We start from the raw sequence: 17,330 nt of genomic DNA, 5'->3' as shown, positions 1-17,330 counted from the left end.
AACTTTGTGGGTTAGTCTGTGTGTTTCTGACAATGCGCTGGATCAAGAGCCAACCCATCCTTTGAGACAACATGAGCCATGTACGTTTCAGATGCCTTACAAAAATGACACTTAGTCGGGTTAAGCTTGAGACCTGCTTCCCCAAACCTGGTCAAAATATCTGAGGTTTTACATGTGATCCTCAAAATCTTTACCCATACAAATGATGTCATCTAAATAAATGACACATTTTGTCCAATGCACACCTCTAAGAACTAATTCCATTAGCCTTTGGAATGTTGGCAGACTATTTTTCAGGCCCATAGGCATCACCTTAAAATTATATAGTCCATCTCCAGTGGTAAAGGCTATCTTCTTCCTGTCATCTGGATCTAATTTTACCTGCCAATAACCCATGTCCATGGTAGAAAAATACTTAGACCCTGACAACGCATCAAGACTATCGTCCACCTGAGGCAACAGGTGTGCATCAGTAATGGTTACAGAATTCAATTTGCGATAGTCAACACAAAATCTGTAAGTATTGTCTTTCTTTCGCACCATCACTACTGGACTTGACCAAGGACTATTATTATCCTCTAATATATCTTGTGCTTTGAGTTTTTCTACCTGACTGTGAATTTCTGCCTTGAGAGCAGGAGAAGTCCTGTATGCTGGCTAAGAAATGGGAGTGTCATCTATGGTCCTGATTTTGTGGTTAACCAAGCTGGTTCTACCGTAGACCTGAGCATGCTGACTGAAAACATCAGAGAAAGAGGTTAGCAAATCTGTTAGAGAGTGTTAGAGAGATCAGGCTGTACTGGTGACTTGGGCATTGACACTTGACTGGACCCAAAAACATTTTGAACGCTTACATTTTTCACACTTTTATCAATTATCACAAATCCATCCTGATCACCCTCAGAAATGGAATGGAAAGTACCAATGGGAGTGCCACAGTGCAAGGAAATGTCATCTGCAGAGGGATTGCCCACTTTCAGATAAATTGACCCCTTCTCTGCTTTTGTCACAGTCCATGCAAATCCTACCTTTGAGTCATCACGATAGTGTGGCTCAAACACACCAGTGTAGCCATTTGGTTGTAACCCTGCTTGATGTGACGCAAGTTTTGCAGAGATTATGGCTTTTGAAAGGGCAAGAACAACCGTAGTGGCCGACACTGTAATATTCACAAGTTTATGGTTATGGTTGTCTAAACTTACAAAGGATAAGGAGTCATCACCTAGATCAAAAGACATGTTACACATGTTAATCACAATTTTGTGCATAGACAAAAAGACCCAACCGAGTACAACTGCTTTTGAGCAATTTCTGATCACTTGAACTGAATGTGACATGGTACATTTACCCAAAGTGACATTAGCTGACAAAGTACTCACTGAATCTAAAGTGTCACCAGAAATAGACAGTGTTGGGTGTAACGCGTTACAAAGTAGTATTACTTTTTTCAGTAACTAGTAGTGTAAGGCATTACTCGTCTGAAAATAGTAATATTATTACAGTTTTCCCGAGCTAGTTACTTGCGTTACATTTGCCAGTAGCACCTTCATCACACACAAGGCACACAACACAGAGAACAGAAGGGAAGGGGAGGAGGGCGTGAATGGAACAGTGATTGGTCTGGGTTTGGCACGAGGTATCATTTACCATCACCGATTGGTCGACACGCGGCAGTTAAGGCCAATCAGGGATGACTTCCCTAATGAATATTCATGAGTCTTCCCCTACCATCCTGGGAAAAAAAATATAGCGCCCCGGACGCGCGCGCAGCCCGTTCACTCTCACCGCCTTCAAACAACACGAGCGCTGTATTGCTCTCTCTCCCTCGCGCATATAGTAAAGGGTCGGAAGACCGGTTGTGTTTTATAGACAATTTTGCATATAAATGACTATTTATAGGGCTTGAATTACAACCTGAAACTGCGCATGCGCGGGTAAAACTGCTGTGGTAAAACTGCTGGGGTGAAACTGTGGCTCTGCGGCTCTGCAGACAGATATTATTGGGACAGATGAGGAAAAATGGAAGCGTCAACAACGGCAAGTACAAGTACAGTTGTTTGTAGTTATTTGTGCTAGACAGTGCCAGTCTGTTGTTGGCGTAATAAAGACCATAAAGAACACTCCTCCTTTGTATGTTCTCCCTCCATCTGATGCATCTCAGGCAATTATAGAGTAATTAAGAAAAAAAAAATGTAACTAGTAATATAACTAGTTACTTTCTCCAGGGAGTAATAAAGTAAAGTAAGGCATTACTATTTTTGAGAGTAATATGTAATATGTAATATATTACTTTTTTGAGTAACTAGCCCCAACACTGGAAATAGATATCAGAGGTATGAACTGTTTCACAAAGGGCCTTTGATGCAAAGTGGGAGTGTAGACATCCTGAAATCTTCACTTATAAGAGAAACATCAGCACCAGTATGAACAAATGCATGAACTACTGTGTCTTCGACTACAAGTGACACATTTTGCGTCACAACCTGACCAGTGTCTGAAGTCACATGATGTTCAACAACATTACCAATGGGCCGGGTGTCAGTAGCAGTTGGCAATTGGCCCTCATTGTCAACTACTGGTAGTTTCCCTGGCACTGATGGCCACATGAAGGAGACTGGAAACGCACATGTCCAGGACTTGCAGATCAATGACACAGCCTCTATGTTGAGTAGCCTTCCGATGACCTGTCGCCCCGACCACGGTTGGAACGAGAAGAACGATCCAGAGAGTATGCTTTGGCCGCGTTCCTGTGACATCCTAGGACTTTGAGCACGATAGTCATCATGTCTGCGTGCTTCATAATAGTCCCTATCGCCACTAGTGTCTCTGTATGAAGGTCTACATTGCTCAGAAAAAGACTCACAGTCAGTATATGAATGTTTGTCATACCTGCAACGTTCAAATGTGTGCCCTTGTGAATCATCCGGGGTAAGGCTGATATTTTAACTGTGTGCTGGTGATCATTGTAACAAGCATTGAAAGTATAATTTAAAAACACATTACAGTATGCAATAGTATTTTTTACAAAGTATAGCTAAGTATTATTTGTCTATACATTTTCATTTGTTATTGAAGACAAAGTGCACAATTTGTAGTATATATTTATGGTCTGCGTCGATTGCCTCGTGGGCAAGTGCGCCTACATGTAGCGATGTTGTGGACCTTTCCCGATCCCGTCCTATCATCTTTAAAAAAATAAAAATAATGATATATATATATATATTAGGGCTGGGGGAATTAACGCGTTAATCTTTGCGATTAATTTGAAATGTTTAACGCGTTAAAAAAAAATAACGCAATTGACGCAGCACTTTTTTTTTTTGCCTCGTTTTAATGATTTCCTGTTGCGTCTGCTATTAAAAAGGCCGAAATATGCCGTCCCGCCCCTCCATGTTCGGCGGTCAGGTTTCATTCTCGGGCAGCTTTCATGAGCGGGTCTTTTCCGCTCGGTATGTGCGTCGCGCTCTGTGCTCCGCGCGCACGCGCGCGTGAGTGTGTGTGTCGGTCGGTCGGCGCGCTCTGTGCTCCGCGTGCGTGTGTGTGTGTGTGTGTGTGTGTGTGTGTCTGTGTGTGTGTGTGTGTGTGTGTGTGTCGGCTCGCTCTGTCGTTAATGGCCCAGCAGCGGCGAGCTCTCCGTTCCGTGTGTGTGTGTGTGTGTGTGTGTGTGTGTCGGCGGCTCTGTCGTTAACGGCCCAAAGGCTTCAATCATGTACTAAGCACTGGAAAAGTAAAGTCCACTCAAGTAACGTGAAATTTCTCTGTTGACTTCTGTTTGCTGAGCTGGTATAGCCATGCTGGGCAACAATGGTAAAATGACCTGCTCTGATCACATGCTCTGGTAATAATAGCTTTGTAGGACTATATTTTGTTTTAATAATTAATAAAATAATAATAATAATAATAATCTGTTAAATTGATTATGTTGATTGATTATTGAAAAAGAATAATATATTGACATATTGATGTTTAATATTTTAATATAGGGCTATTTTCTGTTCCCTTTTTTTCCTGTGTTGTTTAATTAGGTGATTCTAAGTTTAAATATTGATGATTACAAGCTTGGGGGAAGCGCAATTAATTGCAATTAATTACAGAAATTGTGCAATTAATTAGTTAATTTTTTTTAATCGATTCCCAGCCCTAATATATATATATATATATATATATATATATATATATACACACACTTATGGTATATTGCTTGTATGTTTCGAACTCGTAATGAATTTGTAATGTACTTGTAACACAAATAAAGTACACTTTAATATCACTAATCATCAAGCATGTAATTAGTCCCTACACAGGCATATACTTAATGTATACTAAGTATATACTTGAAGTTTTTCCAATTTAGTACACAAAAGTACACTAAATACTCTTAAAGTTATGCTTTACTGCAATTTAATTACAACTAAATTACAAAATCAGTTGTTTCAAAATAGCACACTACAAGTTAACTATTCATTAACAAGCTTGAAGTATACTAAATTAGTCTGGCTGCAAGTATACTTAGCATTTTTTTATTTTTTTTATTTTTTTTTCACCAGGGTACCTTCTTTTGCATTTCCCCATTGAAAGAATGTAATATCTCTTTAGAAGGCATAAGTGTTAATGAAAGGTTAGAGCAGTTGTCCATTCAGTCAGTGACACGTATTTTTCTTTTAAGGCACCTTGTGAGATGGCTTGCTACTTTAAGTTTTGCATCTGGTCATTTTGCAGTGTTCTGGTCGCATTATATTTTATATGGTGCTGAATGTGTGTCAGAAAAATAATGGTCAGAAATGCGTTCATTGTCACGCCGTCGGTGTATGAATGTGTGAGTGAATGGGTGAATGTGAGGCTATATGTAAAGCGCTTTGGTGGCCATAGGTCTGTGAAAGCGCTATATAAATGCAGTCCATTTACCATTTTACCATATAAATAAACAATGCTTAACAATTTCCTCAAATATGCACTATATTCTTTAGGCAAAAATTCTGGTGTGAAATGTGTCCTTTTTTACTTAGATTACCTAGATTCCCCCACATAAAAGAACACATGCCTACAATCAAAGTGGAACTTGCTTTTCAGTTAGGCTGTAACAATTCCAGCATCCTGTTCTCTCCAAGGAATTTTGAATGCCAGCAGTTCTTCACAAGATTCACAGGTTTTACCTATGGTTTCAATCCCACATTTACATGTCTTCTAGCTTCAGGGCATTGCAGTGGAAATCCAAGCAGGCTTGTCCTGCACCTGGGAGCTCTCAGAGACCATTTTGCAGGATGATGTCACATTGTGTAGCCTGAGGGAGCCAGTCCTTCAGCAGCTAATGAGTGAGAACAATGACTACTGTGCTTTTGCATGCCAACCATCGCAACTCCTGCAAAGCAGCATGCCAACACCTCCTAGAGCGCAGGCCTCTTTCTGTGAGACCCCTCTGTGTGACAGCCAGACACCTGCATGGGAAATTTCAAGGACTTAAATGACATTTCTGGGAATAAATCATTTGCTCTTTGGTATTCTCTCTGGAGTCATATTGCCAAAGGAGCCCAAAGGGGCCCAAAAGCTGTCCATTTCAAATCATGCTCCAGTTCTCCAGATTTAGAATGCTGCATACAGTTACTGTCCTGTTTGTTGCTGTTATTAATTATGACAGTATTCTTTAGCTTTTATGTGTTTAGGCTGATTTCGCATCACGTTCATTATGGTTTGAATCTAAAGTTTAAGTCTGTTTATTTTACAGATTTTTTGGTTACACTTTACTCTAATGAGAGTTAGTTGACGTAGTTGCAAAGTTACTTATAGTTGGTAGAATGTCTAAAGTGGACTATCAAAATAAAGTGTTACCGATTTGTTTATTTTTTTTAATTATTTCAAATTAAATATTAAGTAAAATAAATATAAATGGTATAAGTCTAAATTCAAATACTAATACCATTTTAATTTATACAAACCAGGTTGAAAACATAAATGGAAAAATAAAATAAAAAACGAAGAAATCATACTACATTCAGCAAGTAAAACAGCTGAACACAAAACAAACAAAATTAATCAAAATAATACCAGAAGCATTAATGCTAACCAAACATAAACCATAATCAGAAAACCATAATCTGGCAAACAAACAATACAGAGCAGCAAGGAAAACAAAAATGAACAAAACAAAGAAAACAAAAGCCAACGCCAAAATGAGGAGTGTGACGTGGATCTTGACGTGGTTCTTGATGTTGAACGTGGAGCCATGGAGGAGGGCGGAGCTTGCACGTGTGCTACGGCTTGTTGTTGTGTATGCGGTTGACATTAAAGGCTTGACTAAACTATTAATGTTGTGTAAGCGATTCTTTTTACCACATCTTCACACTGGTGTGGTGGCAGCATTACCATATTCACTCCCCAAAGAGTCCGGTGAGCTTACGTGAGATCAGTTCACACTATATGATGTTTTATTAACAAGGTTCGGGAGGAACACGTTCTAATGATCAAGCAATCAAGTCATTCCAACCAGCTGTCATCAATCAGTAATCAACAGGTCCACTCAATCAGCATGAGTTAAACCTATAAATATACGCAGTCGACTCACCCATATTCCTCGACAGTTTTCAGCATCCCTCCACCACCCCATCTCCTCACACTTGCATGGTTATCTTCCTAACCAGAGATAGGGGGAGTACTCTGGGTTCGGGCCAAATTTCCGAGCTCGGAGCCCTCCCCCGGACAACACGCCAAATACGCATAACCGTTTACTCTCTGATCATTCGTAAGTGTGCACTTGTGAAATTAGCGCATAAATGAGCCGCGTTGTGGATTATCTCCGCTGACGAAACTCGGGACTTAAGCCATGGCGAATACACACAAAGCTAACTTTCTAGTTGACGGTGCGCGCTGGGAAAAGAAGATGAGGGCTTCACCATTCCGAGGTTTAACCGAGGATGATGACGCGGATGTTCCCACTGCGCCAACAAAAGGTCAGCATGCTTGAGATTGGGGCAGATCACTAACTACTGCCCAGTTATCCGAAATACTATTGTTAAGAACTCTACATGCATTGATCACATATGGCAGACAATCAGACTGCCAGTCGACTGGAGGACATTTCATTGACTTTGCTGCTATTAAACTTGAATCTAATGAAGGACCAAAGATAAATGGCTTTTGTTGAGGATAATCTACTGCGCAAAGACTCTGGCATTACTCACGGAGGTGAACCCATCATAGAGGATGAGGAGCTCTCCCCCATGATAGAAAACTTCATTGTTCTCACTTGGCTTCATCTTATACACAGTGATATGCCAAAGCTTGTAAAACAGAGGTATGGCACAGAGTTACAGAGTATACAGATATCTCAAGCCCTGTGTTCACTACTGGATGAGCTACAGTCATCAGAGGATGCCAGAGCTGTGATCAGCTGTGTCTAACCCTCCAAGAAAGAAGCTGGCATCACTGGGTCGATTCAGGAAGTCTGCAAGCCTCTTTACAAAGTGGGCAGGACAAGACAATCACTTTCTCAGTAAGTTCCCCTTTTATTGTTAAGGCATGGCAAGTTGCTGGCTCACCGTGTCACTCTGACAAAGAGTCCGAGAATGACAACGAGGACACGGCGTGCAATCCTAAGGCGGTACAGTGCGTACATTTCATGCAGTCACCATAATCAGATGATTTCCTATCAAATCAATAGAATGTGATGGAGTACTTAGGGAATACCAATATGGGGCCGCAGTGGCTTCACTTTTTTTGACGTCATGAGCAATCCTGTTCTCTATAGGGGCTTTGGCACCGGGTAGTTCTAGAAACTTAATTCTAGGAACTAGCCATCCGAGTGGTTCCCCGATAACTAATGGTTCCCTAGGAACATTTTCCTGGTTGCTTTCACACCGCCAGTAGGAACTATTAGCCAATTAGCTTATGTCGTGTGGTTAATGTCCAGTGTTGCTAGCTAAGCAGAAATACATAATCATGTTTTGCTTGGTCCCCTCATGTTTTGCTTTGGATTTTCTCCTTAGCGTAAAGGTTAAGAGGTCCATCTATCTCTGTATTCCATGTTCGTAGAGTGAGTTTCTGGAGTAAATATATAGGCTATCATTTGTGTGTTTGATTTTTTTTTTTAAATGGCGGGTGCTGGTGTTTCGCGTGCGTTCGGCCAGTCAGCGTATATTAACGTCACTGGTAGTTCCAATAGTGCTGGTTTAGACCCGACTCTGAAGTAGGAGCTAAATAAGTTCCTCCAAAAGGAGTTCCTAGTACTAAAATCATGTGGTGGTAACACACCAAATAACGGGTACTCCCACCTGTAGTTGAGGCCACTTTGTAAGAGGCTGGATTCAAACTGGAGCTGATGTACTCTCTAGTATAAAGCAGAAAGACAAATGGAAAATAATTAGCATAGCTGCTGTTCATAACATTAAGCCAGGTTTCAGTAAGGCAGAGTAGGGGTGAGCAGGGAACAACATAAAGTGGGCTAGTTGTAACACACTTGTTTTAAATACTTCCATACATGCCAGCATGCCAAAACTTAGTGTATTTACTAGTATTGTCATATCAACACTATAACAGATTTTTTTTTTTTTTTTTTGCCAAAATTCTGAAATCTTTGGAAGATATCACTGAACATTTATTTAACCATGACAAAAGTAAATAATTTATTTTGTTAATTTTTAGACATATCTGATATTATTTTAATCTCCAATCTGTTATTTAACAGTTGTTTAATGCTAATCTAACCAGCAGAAGTCCCTAGCAGGGTTTAAATCCTAGTTGTACAGGTGGGGTTTGTTGGAACACTGTGTTACAATGTGCCCCTATTAGAACTATGCAATTATATTCTATACTTTTATGCATTTTATTGAGAAACCATGAGAAAAAGGTGAATAATTGACTAAAGTCAATGTTCAGAAATTATGAATTATTATTCTGTCATGACAACTCTCAGGAGATTGGTATGGTAATAGAGATTGGCATGGTAATGGATATGACAATGTATTTGGTCTTGGCGGAATAGATCTGCTACTGTACCGATACTTGCCACTGCGAATACATTCACAGACATTGCTGTGAGCATGCAAGTCATGCTGCTGCTACACATGTAACATACCATACAATTAACCCCATAGTAGATCTATACAGGTGGAGCTGTGGAAGGGTTCTGAAAGTGCGCTGCAAACTGTTAACAATCCCAGTATTGAATCGCATGTTTTATGTGTTCCTTGGCTACCTTGCCGACCGGCTAAACACTAGTGACCTAAGGCTATGTGCGCCTTGGCTACCTTGCCGACCGGCTAAACACTAGTGACCTAAGGCTATGTGCGCCTTGGCTACCTTGCTGACTGGCTTAGCACTAGTGACCTAAGGCTATGTGCGCCTTGGCTACCTTGCTGAACGGCTTAGCACTAGTGACTCAAGGCTATGTGCACCTTGGCTACCTTGCTGACCGGCTTAGCATTAGTGACCTAAGGTTATGTGTGCCTTGGCTACCTTGCTGACCGGCTTAGCACTAGAAATGCATGCTATGTGTTCTTGTGAGGAATATATATAACGTTGTAAGCTGATAGATTATAGGAACCCAGCAACCACCTGAGCAAGTATCATCGATTTACCATTTGATAATAATATCATTACCCTATACTCTTATTTGATAAATGAAAAGCCATTAGAAGCGATAATGAATGATAGGAGCGTGTTCTGACGCTGCGTAAACATGTTAGCATAGCTAATGAAACATTACCCTTGAATAAAAGATGTCATAATTTGTTGCAGCTAAACATGTAACCCCATTGATGTGAATGCTAATTTTACTTTAACCTTCTCATCAACAGCTTAGCCAGCATGCTCATAGAGATACAAACGATATACCATCTGCTGCATAGACACAACTGCATAACGCTCCAGCTTATGCTTAGTAAATACTCGCCAGGCAATAAACATGATGCTAGTTTAACTATATTGATTGTTCTTTTAGCGTGACTAAAAGAACACAACGAGCGTCTGAATCAACCACACACATATAGCATTGCTAATAAACATTGCTCTTGAAAATAAATGAATGCATCATTGAAATTATACCGCTAAGTATGGTGAACACCATTTAAAGCGCAAATGCTTGTATCAATTGAACTGTTTTCATATACATGTAAACGGCGGATAAAACAACAATGACATACAACAGACCGCTGCTGCATTGACACGTGCAGTAAACACTGCTGTTATATATAGTGATGGCAATTTCAAAACACTGCTTCATGAAGCTTCGAAACCTTTACGAATCTTTTGTCTCAAATCAATGGTTCGGAGCGTGTATCAAACTGCCAGAGTCACAGGATTTCAGTAAACAAGGCTTCATTACGTCATAACTGTTTCGAAACACTTCGAAATTTCAATGGTTCACCGCTGGGACCAATGATCTCTGACAACCCATTAATATGAGGAGTCACTGAGTAACAATGAACAAGTGTCTGTGGGTTTTATCTGATCTCTGATCAGTTTTATACATTTGTAGTCTTTTTAACCAGACATTAGTATAATTAAAATGAATAATGGTCTTAAATAGTCTCTTATTGGCCTGAAAGCGGAGCCATTCATAGAACAAACAACACAAACCCTGACAATTGATAAAAGAACATAGATACACTTCATAATCTTATTAGATGATTGCATATGAAAGATTTTACTTTAAAAGAAAATTGCAAAAGGTGTTTTATGTATGTTTGGGCCGGGTTTTTGTTGCATTTACACTGTTCTGACCACTAGGGGTCACCGTGGAGACGGGTGTTGTATTGTTTCGAAGCCTCGACATAATATGGCACATTTGCTTCAAACAGTTTCAGTGTTCCACGAAGCCTCGATCTGCTCACCACTAGTTATATATGCTTCAGTCAGTGATTCAACTGTGCACTGTTGACATGATGCAAGTTTAAAACACTTCTAACATGAAGCTAGTTTCAAAACTTGTAAAGATTGCTCCACTTAGGAATTAATAACCAGATCACACCACACGCGCAGAGATTTTTTTCTTTTTTTTCTTTTACGTGTTCTGAAAGCGCACTGCAAACTGTTAACAGCAAACAATGCCAGTATTTGAATGTTAACAGCAAACAATGCCAGTATTTGAATGTTTGAGCAGCGAGCTCATTGGCTGCTGATGCAACAGCAACCAATCAGCTGTGCTAAGTAGATAACGACATGATTTCTACCAATAAGCTAAAGACCTATCAGCTTACACCATTCAGAGTTTCATGCCAGAACTATGTAATTATGTTTTGAACTATGTTGTATAGCTGTGTTTTCCAGTGTGTTCGTTGTCAAAGTCAAAAAATGTGTTTATTTTTAATTATTTAAAAATGTAATTATTTTATATGAAAAAGTTACTACAATGTGCCCCTCACATGTTACAACATGCCCCACCTATGGGGCATGTTGTCACATTTCACTTCCATTCTTTGGGGTAGAGCAAGAAAAAAGTATACACTGTATTAATGAAACAAAACCACATAATTGTACTAGACGTGTGAAATGAATGCGGGAAATAAATAAATACTCTGAACCCTAAGTAGGTTTACAAAAACTGAGAAAGTCAAAAAGCGTAAGGTTGTGTCCCGCTCTAATCCACATTAATATCTGTGATCATTTCATTTACAATATCTCCCTTAGGTGAATCTAATTCAGCGATCTAATGTTTACCAGCCCAAGCTTTAGGAAATGTTTTTGTTCAGCTATTTTGTGATTTTCTGGTTTAATCACGATCAGATTTTTTCTAGATCCTATCGTAGATTTATTGTTTGACCTCACCATTCGTAAAATTCTTTTAGTTTATATTAATTCTGGTACAAAGACTTCTACTCATTTCTCTCTCCGTGTCTCATTCTCTTTCGGACTGTTCCCCCTCCCTTCTCAGCAGCTGAACATTTGCTGTCTGAATAATCCCTCTACATGCCCATATCTTTGCAGCCTTGTAAAATCATTTTTATGAGGCTGTTCGTGTGTTACCAATTTGTATCTCTCATTTAAAAAGCCTTTAGGGTCACTGTTGGTTTTGTGCACACGGCTAATCAAGCAGGGTGTTTAAAATGTGATTCAAACCATTAGAACATTTTTTCTATTTCATTCAACAGATTGTTTACAATGCAAGAGAGAGAGCCACAACAATCAACAAGACTTAATTATTTTGGCACTTGCTGGCTAATACAACAAAAGATATCAAATAAAATAACTATAAACAGCAAATTTTGAAAACTAATTTAGAGCAAACACATTCACACATCACATGCTTGGACTTGGGGTAACATAATGCTGGCTAACTAAGGAAATTATAGATCACAGCTGGGCTCAGGAAAACATTTAAAATAACAGGATAAAGCATTTAAAATGCTGGTAGAAATTTACCACATATTTGATCTCCCATAAGATTGAAATAATAATGAACGCAGCTGGACGTGATTAGTGTCCGTGACAACAAATGAGTGATGAAGGCAGGTGATGAAAAACGAGTCCAAACTAACACTGACATTGATCTGTGTTACTGATCAAAAATAAATAGGATGAAATGAGAAGTGAAAAGAAATCATATTGTGCTCTGAAGCCATGTTATTATGTTTTCTCCAACACCTACACACTAATCGAGGAAAAATGACAACCAGAGAGTGTGGCAAGGCGAAAAGGGTGATAAAGAGTTTCAAATGTTTACAAAGTAAAACCATTACTGGATGGCTTTATGCACAGTTGAAATAAGTCACATTTCCCATTTGCCACTTTCCCAAACCTTGTACAGCTGCTGGGATGGGGACTTCTGGAGGATGAGGAGGAGGATGTTTTCCTGCACGTGGGACCTGCCTTGAAAGTGTACAAGCTGGCATCTCCAAACTTCATTTGGGTCTCAACTTAAAACAATGATGGCCAGAGGAGTGGGTTCACTGAGGAAATTATAGACATTACGTAGTAGACCGCATCATTTAACCCACTCCGAGCCAGGAACAAGGGCCAGCAATTAGAAATCTTTTGATCCTGAACAAGGCACTCTTATATCTGGATGCATGCAGCCTCCACTGTGAAGACATCTGTGTGTAATGAGCCTTTAGAATGAAGAGAGCAAGACTGAGAGATTGTGTATATTATATGTAGTCACTCCCTGTTTTTTAGGACAAGATCTGATTCACAGAACAAAATTGGAAGCAACTAATCAAGAACAACTAAGAATTATTTATATTTTTTTACTGTTGGTGCAAACTGTAATGTGTCTGACAAACAAAGTGAAAAAAAATCTGAATATGCACTAATTACAATATACAATATATCAATGCATTAATATATCTAATAATTAGAAGAAGAAAAAAAAAACATTTAGGAACACTTGATGATGCACTTTGACAAATGAACCAGAAGGAAGTACTGAAATAGCTCATTCACAAAAATGGGAATACATATATTGTTCAATTTACTCAATCATATTATTTGTGATCAAGAATTTTTTGTGTTTCTCTTCTTAACTTGAATTCTTTGCTTTCAAATAATGTAATTATCTAAAAAGTGCAATCTACTAGATTAAGCATGGTGAATGTAAACCAATCATGCACTCACACATTATTTTTGCAGTCCACATAACTGGTGGCACAGTGGCTGTGGTGCTTACTGAGTAGTCAGTGTGTAGAAACGTTTGCACCCATTTCATTTTTCCCATTTTCTTTTTTAATGGACCATATTTTCATAATAGTCAGTTGTGATTTAACAGAGCAAAATGGTTCAAATATTTGAGATGGTAATGAGATGGAAATATGGGGGGGTTAAGATAACTTCAACCCGCGGACTATACAAACAACCCAGAGCAACAGTGTAAAAGTAGCCCAATCCCAGACTTGGCAACACTGAACCAAGCCTTGTTAACTGGCCTAGCAGCTGTGAGACAGCGGACAGCAGATGTTCGTGAGGGGATTTTAAAAAGAGACATTTTTATTGGATTTTGACATGCTGGTGACACTGGTGACGACGGGACACTAGACCATAACCACACTGTTAGACTTTTCAAGGGTTTTTTACAGTAACTTACTGGCAACACTGTTGCCACTAAGTTACTGTAATTAGGATTTACAGTACATTACCGTATTTCATTACATTACCATAATACAGTGCATTACTGTAAAAACGAAGCTAATCAGTACACTACTGTAATTATTTTTTTCTTTGTACTAAATTAGATTTCATAATTTTGATATATAATTCATTTTATTTTTATCTTACATAAATACTACTAACATACAAACCAATTAGACAAAGTTATTACAAAATACAATTTTTTTATTTAAAAAATCTCATATATATCACAAAATAAACAGTCTGCCAATGCTGGAAATATGTGTGAAACGTTTACACATTAATGGGTGAGTTTAGGGACAACGTTTTTGTGTTAATTTTAACATTTAACATTTAAATTCATTGTGTTAATGATTTTAACAAAGTAAATATGTTAGAAAGGTTAGCACAAATATGTGTAAATGTGTTAAATTAACACATTATGTGCTGTCCTTCACTGCACACATTGTTAAAATCATACATAAAATCATAAACAAAACGTTAGCATTTGACTAAATGAATGTAGAGTCATTGGTTGTTTAGCTTATACAAGTATTATAATTAAATATAAACCATTACATTCATAAAACTGCAGAATATAAATACATTTCTAAGCAGTCAAAAAGGAAATATCCAACACAGGACAAAACACAGTTCTTTTCACAATACAAGACACATAACCCCACCTTAAAAATAATTTCACTAATTTACAAAAATGTGTTGGATTCATGTACACTGGTGGCCAAAAGAAGTATTTAAGTGTCTTAATGTTTTTGAAAGGAGTCTCTTTGATGCTCAAGAAACATTTCTCATTATAATCAATGTCTGACTGTCTACCCCTCAGTCTACTTCTACTTCTACGAGTAAAGATCATCATCAGAATAATCTTTAAAAAGTCAACACAATGTTTTTGTCCACCTTTGCGAATAAATGAACTTCTCCAAAGATTGGTTCCTGTTCAGAACTTGACTGACAACATCAGAATGTTCCCTGGTCTGCATGCGTGTCCACAAACACTAATGTACTCAGTCCTTCAGAGGAGATCCCGGTTCCAACACTATATATGAGAGAGAGAGAGAGAGAGAGAGAGAGAGAGAGAGAGAGAATATTAGTGTCAAAATATTTTTAACCTCCTTTTTTTACATTTTTATTATTATTTTTACAATAACTAAAGAATATATATTTGTAAACAGCTTTTTAGCATATGTAAATAGCATATTCAAACATTTCAACTGAACTAAATTAAATTATTCCAGATTAAATTTTAATACTTACAAATCCTAAATTCTGTCCAAAAATTCTGAGATCCATAGCTCTCTATGACTGTGACTGAAATCGATGTTTTAGCCCATTTCAGCTCGTCTGCAGTGAAGGAGTTCCTGTTTGAGACAAATACACAGTAAGACACATGCAAGAACTCACTGTGTGATGATCGTTCTCCTTCCTACAGTAGTTAACCCACCTGTGCACTGATATTAGGACCTTCCTGGTCAGGTGGGACTGCAATGGTAGAGAGTCTTCTGCCTAATAAAATATCAAAATAATGCAAAAAATATAAACTTAAGTTGTTTAGAATTCTAGATTTGGTATGGATGAATTAGTGAGAGTTTTACTGCAGTGCTAACCTGGATACATTTAATCTGGTGAGACTGAACAAAGACAATGGTCCATCTTCTGATTGGTTAATTTGCTGTGTAATAAATATAAAGTTAGACATGATACAAATATCACTTATTTGATATAAAGTTAGCCAATTTTATAGAGATTTTATAAGACATTGTATGCTACCTAGTCTGCACCAGTGGCTCCAAAGCACTTATCACATATTGCTAATCATTTCAGCAAACTTATTTCAAAATATATCACAAATGGCCTAACGTTAACTTACCTCCGGAATCTTGCTAGTCACTGGCGCGAATTGGCGCTTTGTTGCAGTTGCCTTTAGTTTAAACACATACAAAAATGGAAGTAAATATTAAATTCCATAAAAAAAAACTATAATAGCCTATGTTATAGTTTGCAAACTAATACTAAACCTAGAAAGGTGGCAGCTAGCCAAATAAAACTTACATACAATGTTATTTTCTCATCAGTAGGCCAACATTATCTACAACCAAAACAGAATTTCACATTAGTTAATTTATTGTTAATGTAAACTAACGTTAAGCGTTGCTCGTTGGCGTATTTTAACTCGACAACAAAGTCTGTCAAATGAAACGTTAGCGCAGTTTACCGTGGTAAAGTTCGTTACCGCCATGTAGTAGGCTAACAGGTTAAACTGGGCACATTCCTGTCAACACACACAGAATGTTTTTTACCTTGCTTGCTGGTCTCTCTCTCGGTGAAGTGAATTCCGTCTCTTCCCCGGGCCAGACTCGAACGGCGCGGTCCAACAAAAGACAGTCAGAACCCAGTGATATTACACTGGATGCTCCGGCACGACACGACACGACAAGACAAATGATGCGCCGTTATATTTCTGACGTACAGTACTCCGAGTCCAAGCGCTCGCGCTATTTCTGACAAGGGACAAACAGGTTCGCATTTTGCATTAATGGTCCGGTCCGGTCGCTTCAATGTGTCCAATATAGACAGCCTCTGACTGTTATAGCGTTGTAGACACGCAGTGTAAGGCAAAAATTAGGAAATAAAAAGCACGATGGAATGGTGCCAGCCAGAGAGACCGTTACGTCAAATACAGTAGTATACAGCAAATTTTTAAAAAATACAGTAAGTCTCTGTATGTGGTGTTAGACAAATACAGTAGTATACAGCAAATTTTAAAAATACAGTAAGTCACTGTATGTGGTGTTAGACGTCACAGGAAATTCCCATGATGCAATGGGAATCACAGTTATTTACTGTAAAGAGAAATAGCAGTATAATACTGGGGGATTTAAAGTAAATAACTGTAGAAATTACAGAAAAGTCTAACAGTGCAGTTAAAATATGTATGGTTCAACTGTGTCATGTCACTTTTATATTGTTAGCAACTATTAGTTAACTTAGTTTATTTCTTATGTCAAATGTAACTGTGACAATCTATTTTCACATTTATACATTTAAGACTATTGTTCAATTCCACTTAATCTCAGAGGCAAATATTGTACTTTTAATGAACAACATGCTTTAGACATCATCACGGATATTACATTTCGATTTAGATATTACATTTTGGTTCAAAAATATGAACACTAATAGAAATACTAAAAATGTGGTCTTATGATGCATTGCTGTAGATTAAACTATCCAAAACTATATAAAGTAATAACGTATAATAAAAGTTCATAGTAACCAAC

At 38.2% G+C, this 17,330-nt stretch overlaps 1 long non-coding RNA gene across 3 annotated transcripts; it reads right to left on the bottom strand.

The window, feature by feature from the left end:
• Positions 1 to 14,478: 14,478 nt before the first annotated feature.
• LOC309507049 lies at positions 14,479 to 16,725 on the bottom strand. Of its 3 annotated transcripts, none has more exons than XR_014209005.1 (7): positions 16,350 to 16,725; positions 15,920 to 15,970; positions 15,657 to 15,721; positions 15,494 to 15,555; positions 15,307 to 15,410; positions 15,002 to 15,088; positions 14,479 to 14,966 (listed from the first exon to the last, which is right to left on the bottom strand). It is a non-coding gene; the product is annotated as an uncharacterized lncRNA (long non-coding RNA). The 3 variants fall into 3 exon arrangements; XR_014209007.1 differs by lacking the exon at positions 16,350 to 16,725 and adding an exon at positions 16,102 to 16,284; XR_014209006.1 differs by lacking the exon at positions 16,350 to 16,725 and having other exon boundaries at positions 15,920 to 16,284.
• Between the last annotated feature and the right edge of the window lie 605 nt (positions 16,726 to 17,330).

Source organism: Leuciscus leuciscus, assembly GCF_965113295.1.
Source record: "Leuciscus leuciscus genome assembly, chromosome: 9".
Taxonomy (NCBI): Eukaryota; Metazoa; Chordata; class Actinopteri; order Cypriniformes; family Leuciscidae; genus Leuciscus; species Leuciscus leuciscus.
Note: the sequence above shows the minus strand (reverse complement) of the source record. Positions and strands in the feature narration are given on the sequence as shown.